We start from the raw sequence: 11,943 nt of genomic DNA on the forward strand, positions 1-11,943 counted from the left end.
AAGCTTATAAATATTGATCTTCTCCTCGGGACGGAACTTTGCTCATTATATGTAGCCCCGAGCACCAAACACCACTCATTACAAAAAAAAAAATATTACTTATCATTTTTGGGTTAAAAAGTATAAAAATCGTACGCTTCGTATGCTCGACCTATTTAATACAAATTGTTAATTACAAATTAAAATATCAATTTTAATTTTATACTTTATTATTACAATATTTTTAGTATTCCATTGATTTAAATTTATAAAATATATAATGAAGCTCAAGAGAGATACAATAAAGTAACATTATTTGACATTAATTAACATCATAGCATTTATTTAAGCACTCAATATCTCAATAGTGAAATGATGAAAACTGATGCACGGCGATAGGTGATAGGTATAGGTGACAGGTTTATGTGTATTCTTTAAATGTTATAATAATTGTAGTCAATATCACTTTCATCATACAATCGTCTTCGACGTTGCATTTCTGGTTTGTTTTTATAGAATCTACTGACATCCCTTCATGATTCTAGCTAGTTGTTTTAATTTCCAAGTGACTGGCGAAGATAATTGACGAGCCTTTCACGCCGAAGGTTGTGGGTTCGATTCCCACCCAGGACAGACATTTGTGTGCATGAACATGTCTGTTTGTCCTGAGTCTGAGAGTAGTGATCTATATAAGTATGTATTTACAAAAGAAAAGTAGTGTATGTAGTATATCAGTTGTCTGGTGTCCATAGCACAAGCTTTGTACAAGCTTAATTTGGGATCAGATGGCCGTGTGTGAAAAATGTCCAAGGATATTTATAATAAAATTTATATAAAGACATTGAAATAAATATAAAGAGGGTAATAGTAAGTAAGTATACACTTAGTGGTAGGGTTTGGTGAAACCCCGTTTGGGTAGGTACCAATAAACAACAATATTTAGTATTGTTGTGTGAACACACACAATTTAAAGGGTGAGCGAGCCAGTGTAACTTTAAGCAGAAGGGTCATATAGTCGTAGTTCCCAAGGTTGGTGACGCATTGGCGATGTAAAGAATAGTTAGCATTTCTTATAGCGCCAATGTCTATTTGTATTGTATGTTTATATTTTATATAAAAAGTAAATATGCGGAACCCAATGCTCTTACATTCTCGTCGTGGAAATGACGCGTAATATAATATACCTTTTAGTGAGATTACAAGAAATTGTTCGATATTTCCTTTGCGGATAATTTTCGGCACGCGAATGTGCCCTTAGGGTAAAACGAAATAAAATGTACGGTAGCCGTACGATAAAAAACATAGCCGACTTTTTGTTTCCTCTAAAACATATGTGAAGGATATCCGCTGTTCAGCCACGAGGGTCATTATGTGCGAAGTAATCCATATTTTTTGCTTACATGAACCGTACTAGCTCATTTTATCACCTGAATTACAATTTGAACACTATTTCCATAAAAATAGAACATACTTTTAAACAGAACAATAACTACAATAATTGTAAATCTAGAACAGTTTACACCTACATACATTATTTTTAATGGCTGATCGCTTGATATATGTATAATTTCTTCCTTAAATGTTGCAATAAGCCGTTCTCGATTTTTATTCATCGTACATTGCATGACGGTATTCATTTCGTGCTTAAGTGTAGTCTGATAAGGATTTAAAATTCTTGAAAATGGTGTTATAATTTAAAAACAAATAAATGTTATAGCCAATCTCGTTAAGTTTATTAATCTTAGGCTAAACCTAGACGTATAATCACAACAAAATTTATAAGCTTATTAATTTTATTACTTATGCTATAATCTTAATTTATAACATTTGGTATATATATTTTTTTATTATACTTTAAAACCAGGCGAATGCCCGTTAAAACGCCGGACGTAAAAAAACGCCTGACGGATATAACCCATACAAGTTTGAGGCATTTAAAATAATGATTAATTTTATGTCAATAATAAGAAAGGAAATAATAAATAAATTAAAAAAAACTTGCTATACTAATGTAACAACAGACAGCAATACAATCAGATATAACAAAACCTATAATTACATGTTTTAAAATAAAAAAGTATGATTAATCGTTAAGCACTAACTAGTGATTCGACTATGACGAATTGGTTCCACTATATGAATTGGTTGAACGTGAATCAGAGGAGACTCATGAAGATAAAGAAACCTGTTAATAAGATACTTCCTCCGAAAAAGTAAATGCTGACGAGAGAAAAAATGAACAATTCGAAACAGAGCTTCAACAAAACAAGTTAGAAGCAGTACACATTGAGGTGGGCTTGAAACTCATAAATTTTCGCAGAATGAACAACTTAAAAACAATAATTTATGCAAATTGATCTTTGTAAAATTTGCTCGCTTTCAAAAATAATTAATGGAGTGAAAAAAGTAAAACAATTATTTGCATAGGATTATTTAACAAGATGTTAATTTTGAATAACGATGCAAACTAAATTGATGATTATTATTAATCAAAATGTTGTTTTGAAAGGTTAAAGGATTTCGGCGCGTATTAGCATTTACGCTTGTCTTTCAAAACGTGCTCATAGTTCAGTAACAATTATAGTCAATTAAATAAAAATTCATAGTAACACTTTAGTAACCAGCACTTCCTCTGGTTATTAATATCACTCAGCCGGTCTTTGTCAACGACATATTACACTAATTACTTCAATCCATACAGTTTAATAGTAACATACGTCTAACAAATGGAATAAGATCAGTCAAGTTCATGACACGAATCGACCGGTCACGACATGTTCAGGCTAAGATGTAATAAAATTACAGATGAGTCATATATGATAAATTCTGAGTAATGTTCTCATTGCTCGTTGATTTATTAGATCGCTTACTATACGCTGTGTCGCACTTAGACCAAATAACTTCGAACAGACTGACAGGCAATGTTTCATATTTATATTCCACTGACCAATATGAATCCAATATTAAATATAAATTGTAATGCTATATATTAAAAAAATCAAATTGTAATCCTGAATTTAAATATAAAATCACGTCAAACTACTAACAGATCAAACGTCTGTGAAGGCTTAAAGATTTAAGTTTAACTAAAAAAATAAATGAAATTTATCGACAAATATTAATCATTAAGGATCATGGAAACAGCGCGTATTTAAAACAAAATTCAAAACTGAGTTGGAAAATTCTTAAAGTGCAACGCTATGCTGTATTATGTTATTGTTATCTTATTGCGATCTTGCACAGCTTCCAAAATGAACTAACGATGACAAGGAACATTCTGAAGACAAGCAATGGGTTGTATATTTATCTGAAGCTCCAAATTCTTCTGACAAACATCGTCTATTATTGGTAACATGAAATAGCATGGTATTACAAAATTTTTCGAAATACGGTAATCAAAATAAATAACAAGAATAGAAAATAAATTAAGGGGTTTATAAAATGGAAACTTATTTAGAACAAGTGATCATTCCTCTGTTGCATTCCAAATTGAGGATTTTTATATACAAATAAAAATTAAAAATAGCTAATGCATACATCATAACCGCGTGGCAGGAACGCTAACAGCACTTCCAACAGAAAAGTGAACTATAAGTCACCTAGCGTCTTCTTTTAATTAATCATTTTTTAATATTATTTTAAAATTTATTTCGTTGTCATTTAATTACCTATTAAATTTAAATGGAATGGAACTATTTCTTCTTCAAACTTCCTTTTCAAAAGCGCATAAAAACTCAATTCCGGTATCCTTAAAGAGCGAGATCCTAGTTGTTTAGCACCTCGACCACTCCCACGTTACTAAATACGCTCCCGTCTGGGAATCCGTTTGAATTCCACTTCTACTCTGTTAGCTCGTTCAAACTACGGTGAAATGTGGCTTTTTAGTATAACATTTTAAAACATTTAGTATGAATTGAAAAGTTTACTCTTGTTAGTATATATATAATACTCTAGTATATATTTCTTAGTGAGTAAAATATTTTGCCAATATTGTAACGATTAAAGACAGAATTTAAATAAAGTACATTTTTGTTCCGCTTACAACATTTTATGTGTTGTCGAACAATAAAGTTGACGGAATGACATTTCCTCCTGTGTGGCCGTAATATTTTAGTAGTCCGTTTAACTGGTCACTTAATGACTGTGGCTTTCTCGTCATTTCCCTGGAGAATTAACTCTATAATTACGCCAATTTGAATGACGTACAACAAACCAACAAACACATTCTATGTCCTGTCTAAATTATTAATAGCTTTGCTTATTTGAAGGTGAATATTAATAGTTTCGAGAACGAAATGCTTGAGTTATGAATGGCATAAAAATCAAATGTTATCTTTGTTTTTAGCAATGCAATTTAGCGCTGGTTGATAATGGATTGAAATGTTTACATGAATTTTTTGATAGCATTCATTTTAATTCAGCTGATAATTCGGTCAAATAAATTACATCTTAATAAGAGATCGATCAATTATTTTTGCTAAAAATTTAAAGATAACATTTATGTATATTTAAATAGTCAAAGAAAAAACAGTTCAGTAACTTCTTACACTGTTTGTTAACCCATGTCTATTTTTGTTATTTTTTAAAAAATATATAAAAGAAGTTTGAAACATGTAAATTCATAAATAGTATAGTTATAGTAATAATAGACGTGAGCATGCTAATTTGTATTAGATTTGTAACAAATTAACAGAGTCCATAAGGAAAGCTACTTCACACGACCCATTTAAACTTCAAGTTAAGCAATATTTTTTTTATTTTTTAGGTATTTTATTTCTCTTATATTAAATTTTTACTACGATTGTTTTTTTTTTTGACCATGCCTGCGATGTATCTTATTTTTAATTTGATAATGTACCCGAAGGCAGCATCACAATCTACGTTTTAGGTTATCAAATTTTAAAAAGATTCATTTCATTCATTCAGATGGAACTTATTACAAGTTGGTTTTTAGTTTTGTTATACATTATATTTATATGTGAAAATTGTTTTTCACTTAAATTTATTACTTTTTCTTTTGCACGCCTACAAATATTCGGTCTTGCCTTTTCTAAGGTTCGTGGAGAGATAGGTAATGATTTTAGCATTAAGCCAGCTTTATAAAAAAAATATATCTTTTGAATAGTATTTTATTATAAAATGTTATATCTTAATAAATACGAATTTATGATTATTTTCGCCTTCTAAGCGTTAGATCAGATTGTGATGAAACTTTGGCGAGTTGGTCTTCGTTTGTTCTTCAATATAAACGTTTCATAAAAACCCTTTTTTAACGCAGTAGTTACCTTAACAAAGTTACGTGGGCCCTTGGGAGAACCAGGTTATATGGAATTTTTACCCACTAAAGCCACTTGCGTTAAATCCAGGAAATGAAGAGGCTGCGGGAACGTGTCGTTATAACGTATCCCCGGCTCGTCCCGTGCTGTACGCTCATATTCGGCGGGATCTCACCCCTCAGACTCCTAGCCATATCTAAGCGATGACAGGACGGGTACCCAGTAAATAAACTAATAAATAAACATTTAATTTATATTGTATCCAAATTGAACATTAGACCACGATAACAAAATATTAGTTCTTATTATATGTGAAACATGATTATAGATGTGAATCCCATTGAATACAAAAGGCACAGGAAAGAGATATATATATATGAAAACGTTTATGAGAGAACTACGCCGCAGAGGCGACTACTACAAATATTAATTGATATTTATTTATGATGATATATATATATATATATATATATATATAAGCACATAATATATTATAATGAGTAATAAATAATTTTACTGAACATGATTATAACCTGGAACTGGAATGCTATTTTTATATAGTTTAAATGTTTCGGCTAAATGCAAAGCAAATGAGAAATACCTATTTGCAGTGTCAATAAACTAATAAGAAAAATCGCGATTTGACATTTGCGAGTGAACTTCCAACGTATGCAAATATTCCTTTTACTAGTAATTCGCTAGCTAATGCTGTTTACCCATAGCGTGAACATTTACATATTTAATATGGACATCCAATTATCATAATTATCACACTAAATTATACAAACAATTGTATTGTTCGATATTTGATTACTAATAATAAATACAAATGATAGACAAAAATGTCTTAACTCTAAAAATATTCTTTAAAATGTACTTGTAAGTAGAATGACGTCTCGATTTCAAGAACTTGTAATAAAAATGTATTTTTACTAAGGCAAAGTTCGCATAACTTCCTACCTAATATCGTGAGTCACACGCTAGTTTCGTTTAGGTATGCAATGAAAACTAAAAATACGTGGTCTCACAGGGGTCGAGGCCGCGGCAATCACTATTGGAGTCAACGCCACTGTCAATATCGTGGCCATGGTTTTAATTTTTATTAAAATATTATCTAAAAAACGCAATTTTTTATTTTTAAGTTTACAGATATTTTTTTTACAAAGACGCTGATAAAATATGAAAACCATTTTTTTTACTTAATATCGTTTTAGTGTGATGTGAAAAATAAGTCAATTACATGATTATTAATAAATAATACATTGAAATTGAAATTATAATGCGGTACTCTTCCTAATAATAGTGCGTAAATTTAAATGTAATTTAGTTGTATCATATTTTCGAATGAGTGTTTTTTTTAATGATTTGTGGTCACCATCACATACAGGATGTTAATGTTTGTGTTATCTAGAGGTGCGACGCGTTTCCGTGTCTTAAACTGGTTGTAGTTTACTTAAGTATGCAAATTTTAATTGTTACATTATTTTATGACGTATAAAAAACATTACTTTTCAAAGCTAATAAATAAAAGTGTGACAATAGGATATAATAATTCATTTTTACTTTACATTTCTAAATGGTAAAAATTTATTCCAAACCTTCAATTACTTCCACTAGAAGAAATAAATAAAGAAAAATCTCGTTGTTTCTTTCGTCAGATCTTCTTCTGCGGTGTTTCTTTCCAAACCGGTAGTAGAATTTTTATAGTCAAAAATGTGTAATGCTTCTTAATTCAATAAAGCTTCGACTTTGACAATAATAAATGAAAGTTCCATATTGGTAGGATTAATAACTTTTACGTGAAACCGATAAAAACTTATTAAATACAACTATACCTCTATAATATTAGTATTTAAAAAAATATATTATATTTAAATTAAAAAAAAAACAAATGCATTTTATAGGTCGTTTAGTTCATACACCGTAACAGCCTGTGAATGTCCCACTGCTGGGCTAAAGGCCTCCTCTCCTCTTTTTGAGGAGAAGGTTTGGAGCTTATTCCACCACGCTGCTCCAATGCGGGTTGGTAGAATTCACATGTGGCAGAACTTCAGTGAAATTAGACACATGCAGGTTTCCTCACGATGTTTTCCTTCACCGTAAAGCACGAGATGAATTATAATCACAAATTAAGCACATGAAAATTCAGTGGTGCTTGCCCGGGTTTGAACCCACGATCATCGCTTAAGATTCACGCGTTCTTACCACAGGGCCATCTCGGCTTTTTTGTTTAGTTCATATTGTCATGGAATTCATCATATTATTTGTTCTGTATAACTGATCTTTGTAATATTTTTCGCTTTTCATATATTTTATCGATTATATTTTAATATGGTTTATGTTTTCGTTACTTTCAAATCCGAACGTTGGCTATAAAAAGCAAATTCAATTTCATCTCTAACTTAACTTCGTTTGTTTACCAATTAACAGCAATTGTTATATTCTGAGTCGAAACTGAGTTTTTTTTTTTCGAAACTTTTCCCTTCCCATGAGTTTTAATCGCGTTAATTAAAAGGAATGTGAACTTAGATCGGTCGGTCGTATCAGGTATGTCAGCCGCTCCCAGCTTCGAGAGGCTATGTCGAAATATTTTTGCAATATACGCTAGCGAACGTATCCTAACAAAATTAATAAATAACTTCTTATTTATAGAACCTTTGAAATACCTAATACATCCATATAATTTCACCGATGGCTTCGTTATTTGTTTTGATATTCCATTATTTACTTATGCAAGCCTAATCTTAACTAATATTATTAATGCCAAAGTGACTAAGTTTGTCACGTCTTAGCTACACAACCAATCATCGTGATTTTTGCATACATTATGTCAGGGGTACATAAAAGGACATATATGTAACTGACACCTGCACCCAATTCCCATTAACCGAAGTTATAATCGCGAGTTGAAATCCTGACTTCCATATACTTAATTTGCAACTCGTAATGTATTCTTACCAATTTATAACAAATATATAACGATATAAAATATTTAATATTTCAAATCGCACAACACATTAAAATTTCATAAATTTCCCTCAACATACAGGTTAAATAATTCAAAAAGTTAGATGGAAAAAGTTTGTTCAACTAACATCATCACGCATTTAAGTAGGTTTTATATTATACAGTTAATTGGAATTCTAATTAGTTTATTTTATCTGTGACGCAACGGCCGGACAAATAAGACCTGTACCATAGGTAATTACCATAGATATTAGGCTTATTTTAGACGACACGGAATTATAATTGACTATTACTTAAAACGATAAAAATAAAAATGGTAAATTAAGAGATTAAAAATTATGATACATTACAAATTAATTGATTTTACGAAACATTTTTCTAGTTGTTCCCATAATTGATATGTAATGTTGTAAATGTTATCTCTCTAAATCTAATATGATAATTAACTACATAATGCCAAATGAAACTTCCGTGTGTATGCCACAGCTACTATTCGTCTTCGTGTTAAGGGGAGAGGGGCGGGTATTAGGTAAAAAAGTAGCCTATATTCGGGCTCAAGCTTGCTTTAGCGAATTTTACCAAAATAGGTTCACTTGTTTAGGCTTGAAAGCGTAACAGACAGACGAAGTTACTTTCGCATTTACAATATTAATATAGAAGATGCAGCGTGTGTCGTTACTATTATATTTTTATACATAATATATAAAGTAGCTGCACTTCACAGTTTCACTCGCTTTAAGTTTAGACTATTGTGTAACAAGCATGAAATTCACGTTCTTTTACTATAAATATATGTACGTGACTATGTAAAATATTTGAAATAAACCTTTAGGTTTTAAACTTATATCATTAATATATTTTAATATGCATTCGACTATAATTATACAGACGTTTTAACAATGAGCAGTTATAATCACCCCTAAAATTACCAAATATAAGTCCCGCTCAAATTTCAACAACCCCTTTGTTCTTGTTCAGAAAACCATTATTTCGTTATTAAATCACTGTTGTAATTTTAAACCCATCTGTATTATATAATCTGTGGTATTAAATAAAAAAATATGAATGTTATTAATCGATAACGACGACATATACATTTCAGTATCTTTTTCTCTTTTGTTTATCAAGCGAACCTGTTGTTTTTTTCTGTTTATTTAGTAGCATTGGTGTTAAAAATACAAATATGTTCGAAATAAGAATAGACAAATAAATGTTCGAAATTTGAATGAATTTGCATAATTCATATTGACATAAATCAAATTATTTCGATAGATAATATTAAAATTGCAATCAGTGGGCGAACATTTCATTCTAACACAACGAAGTCTATTTTTACCCACACACGTTAAAAATAAATATAGGTATTAATTTTATTATTACATTGCTTAATATTAATAATACTGATGATATATAATATTACTTACCGATGATAAAAATACCATATAAGAGCTATCATGGAAAATAAATAAAATCACCAGTATTTTTTACTTTAATAAAAAAATAGTCTACCATGATTAGCTATACATGTATGCGAATGCTAAAGCAGCTTTGTTAGTTCCGTTTTCATGCCTAGAGTATTGCTCCAATTTTGCTTAAATTTAATATGGACACAACTTGGGTAAGAACATATGTACGCAACTTTTAAATAATTATAAAGGGATTAAACCTACAGAAGGTATGAATTCGTTTTAAATTTTTGTATATCAAAACAAAGCAAAGATTATACGTAAACGAAGACCCTTTTTTTTTTTTTTTTTTTTTTTTTCTCGCTGGAAAAACACATTTATGTGTTTCCCCCACATAAGGTGGGGGGGTATGTGGGACTCGCCGGCGCTGAAGGCGCCGGAATACCCACTAAAAACCAGCGGTACCCACTCCATCTTGTCGGGGGACGTCACGGGATCGCTTGCGCATACTACCGTGCCGTCCCGACGGTTGGCCCGCTTCTGTGGGCCTCCAACGTAAACGAAGACCCGGGTTACAGTTAGATTTACAATTATATATTAATATACCTTTTTTAATTTCAAATACGGAAAAATGTTCAAGGCTTAAAAGTACAATAGGTTAAGAATATAATTATTAACATTACGTGAGATTTAATCTAGTCTAGTGTTGGCGGCTATCTTTAGCTCAAGACTCGGGTTCAATGACCGCATGTAAATACCTAATTATCTTTCGGAACTTAGGTTTTGTGGGTTGTCTATGATCAACTTTATGCTCTGGATTTTTTTAACAAACATTCAAATGACGTAAATAAAATGTTATAAACTAGCCTTGTCCCTTTCTAATATAATTATTTGTCATAAAACAAACATGTAACTCATTTAAAATGTTTTTCTATTACACATCCGTTTTTATTTTTATTTTCTCATAATCTTAACGGTTTTAGATAAAAAATAACTTAAGAAAATAGAACCTATTGTACTAATTAGTATTAGTTCATACACCCTGACTAATCTTAAAAGTTAAAATTATTTCATCGTCATTAACATCGTAAATAAACATTCGATACTTTGTTTTGAACGTTTTAATCGAGTTCTTAGTCGAAATAATATATAAAATAAATTAAATATTATTTACAATGAATTGATTCAATAAAAAACTAATAAATCTTACGATGCACGTTGGTGCCGTTGCATAAAACAAATCACAGTCTGCTGCCGGTTCGTGCAAAAAAAACAAAAGAGGTTACTTACTCGCAGAATCGCTGCACAAATTGGACTTATTCGAAACCAATGAGATTATATTATTATTAAATGTAATTTTTTTTATATGTAATTCAACACACACTTATAAATAATTCAGACACTAAAACATTCACTTGTTTATTTACGTTCGAAATGTCAGTTCGTTGGTGAAGCGGCACGACGCATGCGCGAAACACTCGATCCGACGGCCGGCGTGCGACTGGACTGGAGTCGGTGAATTTGATTGAGCGAACGATTTCGAGTTTCGACAAAGCCGGTGCACTGCACGGCGGACTAGTGAATGAGGCAGAAAGAGAGCGAATGGGAAATAATGGTAGCGTATGTGAATTTTATGGTGGTTGAGGGAGAAGTACATAATGCATTTTTGTTTTTTTAGTATCTTTTTTGTACAATCATATTGTACTTCATGTTCTAAAGAATATTTAACACGGCAACATTATAAAAAAAATTAGTGCCATACTCGTTATTAAAAATAAAATTTCCATTGTTTTAAAAGTAGGAATAGTGTACTGTATACGTACATTTATATATTATGTAAAACACGATTTATTAATTGTATTTGAATTTATTTTTAAAACAAAAGAAGGTTTTTTTTTAAATGCCTATACACTTTTGATTGGGTATGTTACGGGATTAAATTGAATGTAAAGCTATCGCAGAAGGTTCAGAAAGTAGATTTTACCCAGAAGAACCGGCAAGAAACTTAAACTACATGTCTATAAGTTATTTTATGTATCCTGTTTAGAAATCTACGAAAGCTAACTTCGCTTTTTTTATCATCGAAATATTTTTCCTTGTCTTGTGTAATAATAAGCCTACTTATGATTCTTAACATAATATTTATATTAATTTAACAATAGGCAAATTTAGAAACGAAATATATATCAAAGAGATTATAAAATTAACAACACAATATCGTCAGTGAATTAATACTTGTAAAATCATAAAGTAGAGCAATTAATTCGTTTTGAAGTGTTCCAATAACAATCACCAGATAAAATTGATACTAAAGT

At 30.6% G+C, this 11,943-nt stretch overlaps 1 protein-coding gene across 2 annotated transcripts in view; it reads right to left on the bottom strand.

The window, feature by feature from the left end:
• The window catches only part of LOC126771833 (MOXD1 homolog 1-like), a 71,381-nt gene extending 60,230 nt beyond the window's left edge, over positions 1-11,151 (bottom strand). For both annotated transcript variants that reach the window (XM_050491964.1, XM_050491963.1), the window contains exon 1: positions 10,919-11,151. The gene's annotated coding sequence lies outside the window, so the exon portion shown is untranslated. The remainder of the gene's footprint in view (positions 1-10,918) is intronic.
• Between the last annotated feature and the right edge of the window lie 792 nt (positions 11,152-11,943).

Source organism: Nymphalis io, chromosome 11 (assembly GCF_905147045.1).
Source record: "Nymphalis io chromosome 11, ilAglIoxx1.1, whole genome shotgun sequence".
Classification (NCBI taxonomy): Eukaryota; Metazoa; Arthropoda; class Insecta; order Lepidoptera; family Nymphalidae; genus Nymphalis; species Nymphalis io.